Source organism: Psammomys obesus, unplaced genomic scaffold (assembly GCF_907164565.1).
Source record: "Psammomys obesus unplaced genomic scaffold, mPsaObe1.curated_primary_1811, whole genome shotgun sequence".
NCBI lineage: Eukaryota > Metazoa > Chordata > Mammalia > Rodentia > Muridae > Psammomys > Psammomys obesus.
Window position 1 is genome coordinate 4,949,682 of NW_026595981.1, and position 17,556 is coordinate 4,967,237.

General features: G+C 45.3%; 1 pseudogene; it reads right to left on the bottom strand.

The window, feature by feature from the left end:
- Positions 1-13,658: 13,658 nt before the first annotated feature.
- On the bottom strand, positions 13,659-14,154 carry LOC129686445 (peptidyl-prolyl cis-trans isomerase A-like; annotated as a pseudogene).
- Between the last annotated feature and the right edge of the window lie 3,402 nt (positions 14,155-17,556).

The window sequence follows — 17,556 nt, forward strand, 5'->3', positions numbered from 1 at the left end:
CCAAGGCTACGGAGTGAAACCCTGTCTCCAAAACCAAAAAAAGAACTTCATGCCGGGCCTTTGGAAATAGGGTTTCTCTGTGTAGCCCTGGCTGTCCTGGAACTCGCTCTGTAGAACAGGCTGTCCTGTAACTTACAGAGATCCACCTTCTTCTGCCTCCCCAGTGCTGGAATCAAAGGCATGCACACCACCACCGCCTGGCTAACACTTTTTATTTATTTATTTATTTTTTTGGTGGGGGTTATTTTTTTCTTTTTTTGGAGGGGGGTGTTCATTTGCTTGTTCTGGTCCTAGCTGATGAACAGAGTCGAAAGAAAGAGAAAATGCAGTCTTGTAGTATACAGAACATTTTCTCCTAATTTTTTAGTTTATTCATTATTTACTTCTTCATGTGTTGTGTGGGTATGAGATGTGTGCATGTTTTTGCCTGAGTGTTTGTGCTTCTGTGCTCCTGTGTGAATGTAGGCTCTTGCCTGCTGTAGAATGCCTGCGGAGGTCAGAGGATGTGGGTTCTCACCTTCCACCTTTCCTGAGAAAAGATCTCTCATGATTCAGTGCCGTGTGCCAAGGCTAGCCAGCCCCGTGACTTCCCAGGATTCCCTTGTTAGGAGTGAAGGGTTTAGAGGAAGAATCTGTAATCTATTGCTTTCTGCTTTTACCTGGGTTCTGAGGATCCAAACCCTATCAGGTTTGTTGTGTGTGGCAAGCATTTTAACCTCTGAGCCATCTCCCCATCTTAATTTTGATTTCTTTTGAGTTTTCATACAAAAATATGGAATGTTTCATAATTTTGCAGGGCTGAGGGAGAGGGGGTATAGTTCAGTTGGTAGAGTATTTGTCTAGCATATGGAAACCTTAAATTCCATGCCCAGCACCTCGTAAACCTTGTGTGATGGTACATGCCTGAAAGCCCAGCACTTGAGGAGGCAGAAGAATCAAGAATTTAAGAATCAAGAATTTATTTAAAGCCACTTTTGCTGCGTAGCAAGTATGAGGCTACCCTGGCTACAGGAGACATCTTCAAAAAATCTGGAAGGTCTGAGTTTGTGAGTCGTTCTTGTATAGGAATGACACGGGGCTTTTTTGTTTTTTGTTTGTTTTTTCAAGACAGGTTTCTCTGTTTTAGCCCTGGCTGTCCTGGAACTCTGTAGACTAGGCTGGCTTTGAATGCTGGGTGCTGGGATGACAGGCATGCACCAACATGCCTGGTTCGTTTTTTTGTTTTGTTTTGTTTTGTTTTGTTTTGTTTTGTTTTGTTTTGAGACAGAGTTTCTCTGTGTAGCCCTAGCTGTCCTGAAACTCTGTGGACCAGGCTGGCCTTGAACTCACAGAGATCTGCCTGCCTCTGCTTCCCAAGTGCTGATCAAAGGCATGTACCACCACCATCTGCCTAACTCTTGTTTTTTGTTGTTGTTGTTTTTTAATTTTGTTTTTGGGGGGATGATGTTTGCTTGTTTGTTCTGTGTTTTTTTTTTTCTGTATTATTATTTTAGTACATTTTCTTAACTACAAAGTGTAACAGTAAATGAAAAACAATTATATCATTTGTGTACCCAGTGGTGATTATATCTAATATTTGTAGAGTCCGTGTTACATTCTGAGCATTGTGATACATAAGTACTTCATTAATTAACCATTTAACACTAGTGACAATAAGAGTAGTTCATTTGTCATTGGAAAGGTCAGTATTGTCAACAGGATCTAAATTATCCAGGAGACAAACCTTTTGCCATGTCCATGAGAGAGGTTCTAGATTTGGTTAACTGAGGTAGGAAGACTCACCCTAACTTTGGGCAGACCATTCCCTGGGAAAATTCCCTGGAGTGAATTCAAAAGACAAAGCTAGGGGCTAGAGAGGTCTCTCAGTGGTTAAGAGTGCTTACTGTTCTTCCAGAAGATCTGGATTCAGTTCCCAGCAATTATATGGTGGTTCATAACTGGCCATAACTCCAGCTACAGGGGATCCTTTCCCATCTCCACACTGAACACATGTGATATAAGTACCTACCCTCAGCCACACAAATATACACATAAAATTAAAAAAAAAAAAAAAAAAAAAAAAGCAACTCAACTGTAGTGGAAGTTTTGGTTTCTTTGAAAACTCAGTTATGTTATATAAAAATGTTTTAGGGGCTTTATTTTATTTTTGAGACAGGGTTTCTCTGTGTAGTCTTGGCTGTCCTGGACTTGCTTTGTAGGCCAGGATGACCTTGAACTCACAGAGATCTACCTGCCTCTGCCTCCCCTGAGTGCTGGGATTACAGGCGTGGGACACTGAGCTCAGCTACATGCTTTTGTTTTAATCCCAGGTGTGGGATATGGGGCTGCTTCAGATTATCTACAGCCACAGACTGTTTGCCTCCTGTGGGCTCTGAGAGGAGTGTAATCTTTGTCAGAGAAGAAATAAATGCCAGAGCCTGGGGGACGGGGTGGGAGGAGTCACTCTGGGGCTGAAGAAGGCTGCTGCTCCCTGCTGTTCCTCCCTGCTGCTCTTCCCTGTTGCTCCTCCCTGCTGCTCCTGGTTTCGGTTGTTGCAGTTTGATGAGAAGTGTGAGGTACCCTGACTATGAAGATTTGTCTTGCCCCAAGGAGCCAGATGACCCTAAATCCTAAAGAGAACTACACCCCATCTCCCCACTAACATCTTTCAATCCCTCCCTCTTGGAAGGGTTTGGGGTAGAGAAGGGGGAAGTGCCATTCCTAGGCAGATGATTGTGAGTTTTTTAAGAAAAACAAAAAAAGCACCTAGCAAGCCAGGAAGCATCATTCCTCCATAGTTCCTGCTTTAGTTTCTGTCTCCAGGTTCCTGTTCAGAGTTCCTGCCCTGGCCTTTCTCCAGGGTGGACTGTAACCTGTAGGCTAAACAAACCCTTTCCTTCCCAAGTTGCTTTGGTCAGGGTTTAATCACAGCAACAGAGAAGCATATTAAGGCATATAGTAAGGCCAGCTTTCGGGGAACAGCATTAGAGCTTGTACCAAGAGCCTAGAGCTACACACCAGCTCTTCTTCCCTCCCTCCTTCTCCTGTCCTTCTTTCTTTTATTCATTTAAGATATGGTCTCCCTCTGTGGTCCATGTTAGCAGCCCAGGAGTGGCCTCGAAATCATACTCCCCCACCCCTAGTACTGAGATTAATGGGCAGGACTAGGGTGGACTTCATGTGTAGCTCAGGGGCAAGGTGGCTGCATCCCCTGATGCCATGAATATAAATAAGCAGATCACAACCGTCACTCTCCTTTGCTCACTACAACCTAGAGCCGGTTAAGGGAGTTGCTGTGTGCCCATGGGCTACTCCGTCATCATCATAGTCATCAAATACCTTCTAGAATAACTTCAAGGAGGGAAAACATATCTTGGCTCTCAGTTTTAGAGGGTCAGTCCATAGTTGGTGTACTCCAGGCACTTAGACCAAAATGTCATGGCAGCAGGAGCGGGGGGGGGGGGGGGTTGGAGAGGTTTATCACCTCATGGTGAGCAGGAAGCATTGCGCAAGATGTCATGGAGCCCAGCAATGGCCTTTAGAGGCCCTCATCCACTGACCTACTTCCTCCAAATAGGCCTCACTTTCTCAGGTTTCCACAACCTCCCAAAATAGTAACCCCAGGGGACACTTCAGATTAAAACTGCAGCTTATACAAGTCTCTAAGGTTTCAGACAGAACGCTAGACAGGTTCTAAACTGGGGCAGAGTTCTAGAGATTCCTCCATTTTGTTGACAAAAAAAGAGTGAACATACCTGCTCCCTGTAAAAACGGGGATGTGACATTCACCGAAAGCCACAACCAGTGCAAACTGAGACAAAGGTAGTTGTCAGGTGTGGTGGCTCATGCCCTTATCCCCAGTCCTCCTCAGGAGGCAGAGGCCAGCCCGGTTTACGCAGTGAGTTCCAGGACAGTCAAGGTGACACAGCCATAAAGAGACCTTATATTAGTTAACTGTACAACTGGGGTTCCCAGGCCCACTTGCCGCCACCACTCCATACATGCGTGCACGCACACACACAAATTGAACAAACTCAGTTATGGGAGGTGGTGATTCCCATCACAATCAAATGATTTAAAAGATGAAAAGAGATTGACAACTTAGAAAATATGTATTGGTACCCTCGTGTGTGTGTGTGTGTGTGTGTGTGTGTGTGTGTGTGTGTGTTTGACACAGTTTTGCTAAGTAACTGAGCCCCGTAGCCACTTGAATTTGACATCTGCTTCCATCTTCTGAGTTCAGGAATTAGAGATCAAAGAACCACACTTCAGCAAGTCTGCACAGTTCTCAACTTGTAGGTCATGACCAATTTGGGAGGGGGGGATGAAATGACCCTTCCACAGGGGTCACCTAAGACCATCGGAAAACACAGATATTTACATTATGATTCATAACAGTAGAAAAATTACAGTTATGAAGTCACAATGAAAATAATGTTATGGGGGGCTGAAGAAATGGCTCAGAGGTTAAGAACATGTCTGCTCTTCCAGAGGTCCTGAGTTCAATTCCCAGCAACCACATGGTGGCTCACAACCATCTGTAGTGAGATCTGGTGCCCTCTTCTGGTGTGCAGGTGTACATATAGACACAACATTGTATACATAATAAATAAATAAATATTAAAAAAAGAAGAAGAAAATAATTTCATGGTTGGGAGTCACCACGACATGAGGTATCAGCCTGCAGCCCAGGCTCGGCTTCTTCCCTTCAGGGTGTTCTGCACTGGGCTCTGAAACAGCTCAGGTGCCAGGCTACCTCGAGAACTGTGAGGTGGGGTTCTCAGGACTAAGGTGCGCTGGGACCTGCAGGCTCAGCACAGGGAGGGAGTGATCCTTAACTCCTGCCAGTGTCAAGACTGAGATTCTCTGGGTCCGGACTCGTCTCAGCCTCACTCTGGCTCCATGCAGGTTTCCCTGGTTGCACAGTCCTTGTGCCTCACAGTGAGGATCTTTATTAAAGGGTCACAGCAGCAGGAAGGTTGGGAACCACTGGTGAGATTAAGAGAATGCATAAGAGAAAGGATAAGAGAATGGCTCGGTTTTGCTTTTTGGACCTCTCTGCTGTTACTATAACCCCTATAAACTAATCCTTAGCTAAACACAAGATTTCATCTAAAGTGATCCTAGCCAGGGTGTGGAGCCAAGAGAGATGGCTCTGTGGTTAAAAGTGCTTGCTACTCTTTCAGAGCACCCAAGTTCAGGTCACTCGGGTCAGAGAGTTCATACATGCCTGTAACTCCAGGACCAGAGAATCTGGCGTCTTTTGGCCTTTCTAGGCCCTTGCATGTGCTTGCTTGTATATACTCCCACACCAACAAATATATATATATATATATATATATTATATGTATAATATATATACATGTATTTTAAGTATTTAAGTATTTGGGGCTTGGATTCCGGCCTGGGAATTTCACATGAGGAGAACCGCAGTACTAAGTCTGAAGTTCTAGATTAAAGAGGACACAATTTTCTCAAGATTCAGCTGGACATATGGGATGCCAACACACAAACACATGCACCAATAAATGCTAACCGTCAGGCAGTGGTTCAGGATTTTAATCCTAGCACTTGGGGGGTCCAGGCAGGTGAATCGTCCTAATTCGAGGCCAGTGTGATCTACATAGCAAGTTCCAGACCAGCCGGAACTACACAACGAAACCCTGTCTCAATAAATAAATTAACTAACCTTTCAGAGCCAGAGCATCATAGCCAAACTCAGTGAGAAGGGACTTGAGAGGTTGCACGCTGTGATCCCGTTTTACAAATACCATCCTCATCAACTGTAAAATGAGAATTGCTTCCTTGCATAATCAAAGACAATGAAGAGGAGAATGGTTTTCTCTATACATATTTATTAATCTTAAAAATTATTACCTTTTTAGTGGGGTAGTGGTGGCAGAGACAGGAGGATCTCTGAGTTTGAGGTCGGTCAGCCTGGTGTACAGAGTTCCAGGACAGCCAGGGCTACACAGAGAAACTCTTTTTTGAAAAAATAAAGGGGGGGGGGACTAGGGAAATGGCTCAGTGGTTAAGAGCACTTAGCGGAACTGGGTTTAACTCCCAGCACCCACGCGGCAGCTCACGACTGTAACTCCAATTCCAAGGTGTATGGTACTATCACATAGCATAAATACAGGCAAAACACCAATGCACATATTTTTTAAAAAGGAAAGTAAGAAAAGAATAACTACATTTTATCCCCCCCCACCATGGGTGAAGTACATTACCCATGGAGCCATCTGGCCAACTCTACAGACTTATTTTATGTGTGTATGCTTGAGTATGTGTGGGTGCACCAGGTACCCGTGGAGGCCAGAAGAGGGTGTCCAATCCCCTGGAGCTAGAATTGCAGGTGGCTGTGAGCTCCCTCTGGTCCTCTGCAAGAGCAGCAAGTGCTCTTAAAGGAGGAGCCATCTCTCCAGCCCTTTAATGCCATTCTACGCTGCCTCTGTTCCCCACTCACAATTTACACTTCACGTTTTGGGAGACACTGTCCTGTGGAGATGTGTGTAGCCCTGAGCTGTCCTCCTTGGGTAGCTGTGTAGTTAGGCATATGGATCAACTCTAGTCTAACCTTGTATTTCTTCACCCCAGAGATACGAGCCTAATTCCAGAGGCGTTCAGAGAAGCATGATGTACAGCAGAGCACAACACTGTGATTAAGCCAGGGGCAAGGAGATGACATTCCTTCCCCTGAGAAAATCTGGAAATCAGGACTTGAGGAATTTCTGAGTCAGCTCCACCCATCAACAAAAAGCTGAGAGCCTGGAGCAGGCTTCCCTCCCCTCAGCTCTGGCTCTCTGTCAGAGTGGCTCCTTTAATCCATCCTCAAAGGCATCTCCATTCCTCAGATAAACAGGTTCCAAGAAGTTTCTCACATTCACATGAGAATGTGAATGCTTCTAGGAAGCAGCAGAGCCAAATTCCTGTATTTCGCTTCTGAACTCCTGTGCTTCAGTCACACCATGGAATTATGCCTTTGAAGAGCTGTGCTATTCTGTCATCAGAGAAATGTGGTGATGGTAAAGATCCAAAGATCCTCATGGTCTGTTTGCCTATTGTCTTTTATCCAGTCAAAGGCTTGCTCTTTTTTCTCTCTGCCTCTGTCTCTGTCTGTCTCTCTCTCTCTCATACACATGTAATTTTCATGTATCATTGGTAAATTTAAAGACTTTAAGTAGTAAAAGACAAATTAAAAATCTTGGAACTTGACAGACAGCTCAGTGGTTCAATGCTTGCCTAGCATGCTTGAGGTCCTGGTCTCTACCTCCAGCCTGAGGAAGAGGAGGAGGAGGAGGAGGAGGAGGAGGAGGAGGAGGAGGAGGAGGAAAAGCTGCTGCTTGAAAGCTGGGACCCTCTTTCCTATCAATATCTTACATTTACTTTAAAAGTAGTGTGGATGGATTGTCAGGCTGTAGCTTGCACCTTTAATCCCAGCATTCCAGAGGCAGAGGCAGGAGGACCTCTGAGTTTGAGGGCTACATAGAGAACCCCTATCTTGAAAAAGCAAAGCCAGACCAAAACAAACAAACAAACAAACAAACCGGATGTGGATAGAGAGTGCTTGCCTAGCAGGCATGAAGCCCTGGTTGACCCCCAGCCGCACAGGGCGCAGTGGTTATGTTGGTGCATGCCTGTAACCCCAGCACTCACAGACACATCTGTGTTTTCTGAAGGTCACAGATGACCCCTGTGAAAGGATCATTTGACCCCCCCAAAGGTGTTTCGACCTACAGGCTCAGCTAGAGTAGCAAAGTCAGTGGAAAAATCTTTAACTTCAAGTGTGGAATACAGATTTATCTTCCTAATACTTCAGCTGCTCTTATGGTCTTAGAAATGCTTTGTAGTGGGAGATGACTCTATGTACAGAATGCTTTATATTCCTGAGAGTGAGAGCAGTACGTGAAGACAATTTAGTATTCTACTCTTCATTCAGCCCACAGCTTCCTTGGACTCGTTAGGATTTATGCAGCTCAGTCGGTAAAGTACCTGCTTAGCATGCTCGAGATCCTGGCTTCTGTCTCTAGCCAGATGTGATGTGTAAGGATGAGCTACATCCTTACCTCATTTTTTGTTTTTTGTTTTTTTACATTTTTTATGTGTTTGTGTTCAAGTGTTCTGTGCACACATGCATACTATACTACAGTGCATGAGTGGAGTCAGAGGACGATTTGTGGGAGTCGGTTTTCCCCTCCCACCGACGGGTCCCAGGGCTAGAACTGGGCTCACCAGGCTTCCCAGCAAGCACCTCTACATACTGAGTCCATGATTTTTTTTTTTTTCATGGAAATTACTATACAGTCCTTCAAACTCTGGGCTTATCTGTTCTCTTGGACTGGCAGCTCAGAAGGGAGCCTCTTAAATGAGCTATTATGTTGCAACAGCCTCTCAGAACTGGAGTCATTTTAGCAGAGTGGCTATAGATAAGCAAGGTGGCTGAGAAGGGAGAAGCTGAGAAAGTTGCTAAGATTTTCTTTGTAGCAAATGAGTCTTAAAGACGATATCATGCTCTCAACTTTCTAAAACTCCTGGCTTAGCCAAATGGTGATGTCTAAAGCCTTTAATCCTAGCACTAGGGAGGCAGAGGCAGGTGGATCTCTGAGTTCAAGACCAGCCTGGTTTACAGAGTGAGTATAAGACAGCCAGGGCTACACAGAGAAACCCTGTCTCTTAAAAAACCAAAAAACCAAACCAACAAACAAAAGTTCCTGGCTTCTTGTTTCTCCTCAGACATAAGACAATCTTCCATATGTTGCTTTTGATCATGGTGTTTAATTATGGCAACAGAAAAGTAATGCACACACACTCGACACAACTGCTTTTCTCTCCCTTTTCCCTGTTGGTTTGTTTTTGTTGTTTGAGACAGCATCCCACTATGTAGCTGGCCTAAACCTTGATGTGTAGACCTAGCTGGTCTCATATTCGTTTTCCGGCTGGAGAGCTGACCCAGGGGTTCAGGGCAGATGTTTTTTCAGAGGACTGGAGTCTGCTCACAGCCATCCATAGCTCCGCTATCAGGGGACCTCATTCCCGCTTCTTACCTCTGAGGGAGCCAGGCACACGTGTGGTCCACATACATTCATGCAGACAAAACACTCAAACATAATTTTCCCCCTTTGGCTTTTGAAGCAGGGTTTAACTCTGCGGCCCAGGCTGGTCTGGGACCCAGCTGGTAGCTGTGCCGGCTAGTTTTGTGTCACCTTGACACAAGCTAGAAAGGAGGGGATCTCAATTGAGAAAGGAATCAATAACACCCAGCTGTGCGCATTTTTCTCAATCAGTGTTTGCTGGGGGAAGGGCCCAGCCCATTTTGGGTGGTGCCATCCCAGGATTCTGTAAGAAAGCAGGCCAAGCAAGCAAGGAGGAGCAAGCCGGTAAGCAAACCCCATTCCTCCATGGTCCCTCATCAGCTCCTGCCTCCAGGTTCCTGCCCTGTTTGAGCTCCTGTCCTTGTTTCCCTCAGTGATAGGCTGTTGCCTGTAGGCTGAACTAAGCCCTTTCCTCCCTAATGTTCTTTGGTCATGGTGTTTCATCATAGCAATAGTAACCATAACTAGGATGGTAGCCCAGATTGACCTTGAACTCTTGACAAACCTCCTGAGTCCTGGGATTATAGGTGAGTTACTATGCCCAACTTTTTTTTTTATTTTTTGAGACAGTTTTATACAGTTTAGAATCATCACTTCAAACTCTATACATCCACGGACAGCTTTGAAGTCTTGGTCCTCCTGGCTCAGCTGCCTGAGAGCTGCTGCTATTACAGGTATGCTCTGCCATGACTGGCTTATGGGGTGCTGAGGGGCACACGACCAATGGATCTACATCCCCATACACAGCTCTTTGGGTTTTGTTTTAATTAATTTTAGCCAAATGTGCTGTAAAGGCCTTTATTGCCAGCACTCGAGGGGAAAAAGGCAGGTGGATCTCTGTGAGTTCAAGGCCAGCCTGGTCTACATAGTGCATTCCAGGACAGCCAGGGGTACAGCTCAAAAATCAAAACCAATCAAACAAAACATGTATTTTATATGTATGAATATTCTGCCTTCATGTGTGTCTTTGCACCATGTGCATGCCTGTGCCATTGAAGGCCAAAAGAGGGAATTAGATACCCCAGATCTGCAATTATCAATTGCTGTGGCCCACCACGTGAGTCCCGGGAATCTGAACCAAGCTCCTAAACTTGTTTAGGAGAGCAAAAATATGTGGCTAGTTATCTCCTGTAAACAAGAGCCTGCAGCATTTCAGGAAGTAGATTTCCTGGGACTTTGAGGTTAGAGCTTTTTTGTGTGTGGTTTTTCAAGACAGGGTTTCCCTGTGTAGCCTTGGCTATCCTTGAACTCACTAGTAGACCAGGCTGGACTTGAACTCACAGAGATCCGCCTGCCTCTGCCTCCCAGGTGCCAGGATTAAAGGGATGCCCCCTCTCCCCCACCGGTTAGAGGCATTTTTGTATCATGGATTTCTTAGGCACAGTAATCAAAATTTGAAACATAACCTTGGCTCAAAACATAACCTTGGCTCTCACACCTGACCTCCCTCAGATTATACTGCTATGGCCAGTGAGCTCAGAAAACACGTGGGCAGCATGTCAATCAGATACAGCTGGGACAGATGGGCAGGCATACTGAAGTATCTTTTAGGACAGCCTCTCCATTCTGGGGCAGGTGACCAGGTCAGAGCTGCTGAGTTCCCAGTTACTGCCAAAATTGCTTTGCTCTTGTTGTGAATCCGGACCCAAGACTTCTAAGGCTTGTTCCCCTCCAGACATCTTTTGGAGCTGCAGACATCATCATCTCTCACTCTCTCTCCTTTAATCTTTTAAATGTTTCAGTTCAGGTGCTGAACACTTACACTGGGGCAAGCATATGAATCACGTGTTCATACTTGGCATTCTCATGAGATGGGACATGAAAGCCTATATTTTTGTTTGTTTTTCTTTTTTGAGGAGGGGTTTCTCTGTGTAGCCCCGAGTGTCGTGGAACTCACTCTGTCCATCAGGGTAGCCTTGAACTCAGAGGTCCTCCTGCCTCTGCCTCCCAAGTGTTGGTATTAAAGGCACGCACCACCTCTGCCCTGCATGGGAAGTCTATATTTCTAACAAGTTTTTCGTTGGTGAGTGGTTTATGTTCCTAGGACCTCACTTTGAGTAGTGAAGGCCTGCCAGAGTAAGCTTGTTTCTTCTTAGTTCTAACTGTCTTACACTTTGAAGCAACTGTTGCTTTTTTTTTGGGGGGGGGGGTGTATGCATGTATGTGTGTGGAGGGGATATGAATGTACATATGTATGCATGTTCAAATGCGTAGGTGTCTCTCTTGAGCTTAAGTTATCCTGGCACTACACTCTGAGCACAAGCCTGTAGAGGTCAGAGGTTGATGTACCTCTCCACCTTACACGTTCGTGTAGCAGGACTTTAATTACCTTGTGGGCTCTTCTTTCTTCTACCTGTCTCCACCCCATTTCTTTCACCCCTCCAACCTCCTAACACTAGATATGAGAGGAAAAAAAAAAAAAGGATAGAGAGGAAAGAAAAGAGATGCCTGAATAAAGGAAAAGGTATGATATTACCTTTAGACTGCTTCCTGCTGCTTAGGGGAATTGAGATCGTGGGGAAAGTTTGATCTTTGCCATCAAGCTATCCCATTTCTTCTTGGCACAGCCAACCAACAATGCACCCCACCTCTTGGAGCCCTAGCATTTACATACGCTCTGAAAAGTACCCAGAATTCCAAATGTCACATAATCGCAGAAACTAATCCCAGCATCCAGGAGACAGAAAAGGGCAGATCCTGAGCACACCCAGGTCAGCTGGCCTGACTGAAAAAGGTGAGTTTTTGCTTTAGTGAGAGACCCTGGTTCAAAAGAACGAGGTAGAGAGTGACAAAAGAAATCAAACGCTGTAATCCCAGCACTCTTGGGGAGGTAGAGGCAGGCAGATCTCTGTGAATTCAAGGCCAGCCTGGTCTACAAAGCAAGCCCAGGACAGCCACGGTTGTCCCAAAAAAAAAAACAAAAAAGAAAAGAAATCAAACACTGAATGCCCTCTTCTGCATTCGAGTATACATACCCGCACATTCCCATGCATCAGCACACATAAACACACACACACACACACACACACACACACACACACACATACACAGAGTAACAGTCTTTTCTATTAAAAGTAACCTGCCAAAGGTCAGTATTCTACTTCCACCATTATCAAAACTCTTGTGTGTGGGTCCCTCTGCCTAGCCCACAGACGCAGGACATTCCTGGGACTATCACAGCCCTCCCCTTTACGCAGGCACGCACGCACGATCAGCCAATTATGTCAGACTGTGAGGTCAAGCTCACCAGGGGAGTGAGACAAAGTCATCACCCTTCCCTCCAGTATAAACTGAGTGCTTGCTAGGTTTGGGTCATTGCACACCCTTTTGCAGAAGAAAATTGCCTCAAATTACTTTTTCTTTGTCTGTGTGTCTCTGTGCAACACTGGAAATATTCTTTTAAAACACTGCCACTCCAACCAAGCTTTGATTCCAGTACTCAAGAGGCAGAGGTAGTCAGGTTTCTGTGAGTTCGATGCCAGCCTGGTCTATACAGCAAGTTCTAGGGCATAAAAAGACACTGTCTCAACAAACAAACCCAAAGCAGCAACAACAAAAGCCCAAATAAACAAATCTCTGTAGGCCCATCCCAGGTTTCTCTGGTAAGGGGTTTTTTCTTTCTTCTTCCCCCTCCTCCTCCTCTTCTTCTTTTCAGTTCAGGCTGGCCTCCAACTCACCATGTGGCCAAGAATGCTCTTCAGCTCCTGGTCCTCCTGCATCACCTCCCAATTTTTGGGGTGGTAGACATGTATTGTCATGCTTGGCTAATGTGAAGTTTTTGGGCACTTTGCTGACCAAATGCAGGTTCATCCTCCCTTGTTGTATTAGAGAAGTTTGAACACTTCCCAAAAGTAATACCCAGCTGAGAATTCTTTTGGCTATGGTGTTCTCAGGAAACCGAGCAAGGTTTTGCATTTCCTAGCAGACCCCTCAAAGGTCACAAGGACAGGGAACGTTTGTAAGAGCGTATTGTGTGCTTCTGTTCTCAGCCCACAGATCCCCTGGGGACACCAAACTTTAATAAACAAAATGATCCCAGCTGTGAGAGAAACAGCAGGACTCTTTAGGTAGGATGCACCTCAGCCCAGTGCCTCTGCACCAAGGCACCCGGTTGTCATTTGTTTTTGTTTTTGTTTTAATTTATTCTCTCTCTGTGCATGTATGTGTTTCTCTCTCTCCGTTAGTTTGCTTTTCTGTTGCTGTGATAAACATCATGACTATAATCAACTTGGGGAGAAATGTGTTTGTTTCATCTTATACCTCCAGGTAACTGTCTATCACTGAGGGAAGTTGAGACCAAACTCAAGACGGGGAAAGGATGCTGCTGATTGGCTTGCTCTTCATGGCTTTCTCAGCCTGCTTTCTTCTTCTTCTTCTTCTTTTCTTATTTACTTTTTATTCATAATAATAAAGTTAACTCTGCAATCCAACTAGAGTTGGAGGGGAATGAAGAAAATATGGAACCCAGAGAACTTCAGTGAGAACAGAGATCACAGGGTACTTTGAACAAATGGGATGGAGGTGCTCCCCTGAGCTACAGAAGGAATGGTCTGGTGGGTAAGATGCTCACAAGTCAAAAGAATTAGTTTAGAGTCGTCCACAGTCGGAAATTGTGATCCTTTTGCTGGTCTTGCCATTCCTGGACCCAAAACCCTCCATGGTTTCCACCATGTTCATACCTTCTTTCACCTTCCCGAAGACCACATGCTTGCCAGGCAGACACTCAGTCTTGGCAGTACAGATAAAGAGCTGGGAACCGTCTGTGTTTGGTCCAGCATTTGCCAGGGACAAAATGCCAGGACCTGTATGCTTCAGGATGAAATTCTTATTCTCAAGTTTCTCCCCACAGATGGACCCGCCGCCAGTGCCATTATGGCTTGTGAGGTCACCACTCTGGCACATAAATCCTGGAATAATTCTTTGAAAGGAGGAACCCTTATATCCAAATCCTTTCTCTCCAGTGCTCAGAGTGGAAGTTCTCTGCTGTCTTTGGAACTTTGTCTGCAAACAGCTCGAAGGAGACATAACCCAAGGGTTGGCCATTGGCCTCCATGTTGAAGAACAAGGTGGGGTTGACCATGGCTGCAGCAAAAGACAACAGGGGACAGCGGTGTCTGCAAAGCCTCAGTCTTCTTTCTTTCTTTTTTAAAAAATTTTATTTAATTTTTTATTTTATGTGCATTTAGTGTAAAGGTGTCAGATCCCCTGAAATTGGCATTACAGACAGTTGTGAATTGCCATGTGGGTGCTGGGAATTGAACCCCGGTCCTTTGGAAGAGCAGACAGCACTCTTAACCACTGAGCCATCTCTCCAGCCCCAGCCTGCTTTCTTATACAACCCAGGACCACCTACCTGCCCAGGAGTCGAACTGCCCACAATAAGCTGACCTCCCGTTAGGGTCCAGAATATGCTGAAAGAATGACCCCAGACTCAAGTAGCATGTAAACGAAGGGCAGAAGTCCAGCATGCTGGGGCCACCACCTAGACAACATGGCGGTGACCTCAAGGGGGAGCTGGAAGGTCCCTTTAAAGCCAGAGAAGGGAATTCATACTATGCTTATGTGACCTCTATTGGGATTGGTTTGACTCTGGTCAGGACTTAGGTGCTTTTCAAACCAGTACTCAAGCAACCTTATCTTCTTTAGGCCAGATGCCTTGGCTGTTTCTGATTGGTTGCCCTTTTTCTGTATTGCTGTAGGTTTTTTTTTCCCCTGTAACTCTTAGGCCTGTTTTGTCTAGCAAGAAAATGAAGCCTATCATGGAGTTGGTCAGGCTTATTTAGCAGGCTCTCTCACTCCTCACATGAACCATGGCATACACATATACACAATAAAAATAAATGTTTAATTACAGCACTTAGGAGGCAGAGGCAGGTAGATTTCTTCTATGAGTTTCAGGTCAGCCAGGGATACATGGAGAGCCCCTATTTCAAAAAACAAAACTATAAACAAAAAATAAAAATTAAAATTAAAAAAGTGTGGGCTGGAGAGATGGCTCAGTGGTTACGAGCACGTGCTATTCTTCCAAAGGATCTGAGTTCAGTTCCCAGCACCCATATCAGGTGGCTCACCACCTCTTGTTGAGAGACTAAAGACTTAAAAATCAGTGGGTATTATTTTAAAGTTTAAAGCCTGCAGGAGACTAGGTGGAGACATGTCCAAAAATGCCCTGAGGGGAAGAACTGGCCTTATTGCATTCTTTCCCTGCCCTGTAACTATACAGTTGCTAGGAAACTGGCCCATATGAGCAGGCCAGAACTGTTTGTATGTATGTAGTCTTGGCACCTAAAGTGAACCAATCATTTCAAAAGTCAATTTCCCTTACCCAATCATGTAATAAAATACCAAAGCATATAAGTCACTGCTTGCGGTTTTTTTTTCCCCCTTAAAAACTCTGTACCCCTAGATCTCGGGGCCTCATTCCTCTCCTGTTTTCACAGGAGGTTTTCTGTTCCATTTTTGAATGTGTATACAATTAAAAAACCTCCAGAGTCTATTTATTCCTGGTCTTTTGGGGTTCGAGAACTGGGCATAACATTGTAACTCCAGCACCAGAGAAGTCAACACCCTCTTCTGGCATACAAACACACATGTAGTACATGGTACACATATACACATAGATAACAATAATAAAATAAAATAATAAATGTAATTGAAATTGTTTAGAGTTGGTAGAGAGATTACTATAACTGATAGTAGAGAGATTCAGTACCAAATAAATGAGCCATCAGTAATAATAAATGAGTTCATCAGTAATCCCAGCACTGGGGAGGTAGAGGCAAGATCAGATGTTCAAGGTCATCCTTGGCAACATAGGGAGTTTATGGATAGCGTGGGATATCAGGGACCCTGTCTCAAACAACAACTATTTCATGAATGTGGAGAGCTGCTTGTTTGGCAAGCTGCTTTGTTATTGAGTATTCAGGAAAAACATGTTTTACCCTGGCCTTTACCTTGAGATGGCAATAAACAGGATGTTTTGCCAAGCTCCTTTTGAGAGACCAAAAGATAAATTAGCAGCTATTATTAAGACCTGAAGTAGGTAGGTGGAGAAGTCCAGTAATGCCCTGAGGGGAAGGACTTCCTTTCTGCATTCTTTCCCCACCCACTAGAGATAACAGTTACTAGGACACTGGCCCATCCCCCTAGGGAGGGACACCAGGTCATTATGGTCTGGGGACCTTCCTATAGCCAATCAATTCAAATGTAGCATTTTGACCAATAGATGCTTGCCAGGCAGGAATCGCCCCTGCCTTGGGCATGCTGGGAGGGACCAGAATCTTTAAATCACCCAACTAACCTGGGCACAGCGCGCTCAGCTCCCCACCGCTTTGGCAGTGGGTGTTGTGGGCCCAAGCTGCAGCTTGTAATTTACAATAAGAAGACCCTCATGTGTTTTGCAATGGAGTCGATTCCTGTAGATCTTTTGGGGGCTTGCGAACTGGGTGTAACACTTTAACTTGTGTGATCTTTCTGCTATACAGAGAGGTGGTCTAAGAAAACCGGTTTGACTGCTCCACGAACCCTTCCTTGTATTGGTGTGCCTTGTTTTGCTTTGACCATAAAAAGGAGCCATGGAATAAACTCGGGGCTGCTGAGGTATTTACTGACAGTCCTCTCAAGCCGGTTCCTTGTGTCTTGCTGTATTTCTTTCAATCCTCACTCCCCACTCAGGTACTGTTCCACTTTGCCAGCAGGTTCCAGTACATGGCATATGAGGCTCATCCAACCTCCCATTGACACAAGGGGCTGCCTCAAAGAGAAAATCGGAGTAGAACCAGAGATGCTGCTCCCTGTCCAGTTGGTACACAGAGCAATAGGCTTGGCAGTCCCGGGATATGGAGCCCTAAGCCAGTCACTTCAGAGCTGGAGAAAGATGGACCGGATTGTTGGGGTTGGTCTTGTGCACGGTGTATTCAGATGCTGAGTTCTGTGCAAAGAGATCTGGTTGCAGTCCAGTCGTGGGCATTGTCATTTCTATGAAGAGTCTCCTGGCTCAGTGGTGTGTAAAAATTGCTCCTCAATTTATCTCTGATTGGTTAATGAAAAGCTGAAGAGCCAAGGGAGGTAGATAAGATAGGAAGGTGGGACTTTCCTTCTCAGTCAGGGATTCTCAGTTAGGGACCAGAGGGAGGAAGAGGAAGAAGTTACCATGAGGATAGAAAGTTATAGCAGAAGGCTGAGGCCAGATGGAGCTGGCAAGTAAAGGGGCACATGGCTGGGAGGTAGCCAGACCAGCATAACTGCATTAGAATAGGTGAATATGTGCGCAGTTATAGTGCTTAAAGCTTGCTAATAACTCACCAGGCATGGTGGCGCACGCCTTTAATCCCAGCACACGGAAGGCAGAGGCAGGTGGATCTCTGTGAGTTCAGGCCAGCCTGGTCTACAAAGCAAGTCCAGGACAGCCAGGGCTACACAGAGAAAGCCTGTCTTGAAAAACAAATCAAACAAACAAAGCCTATTAATAAATCTAACAGGTCTC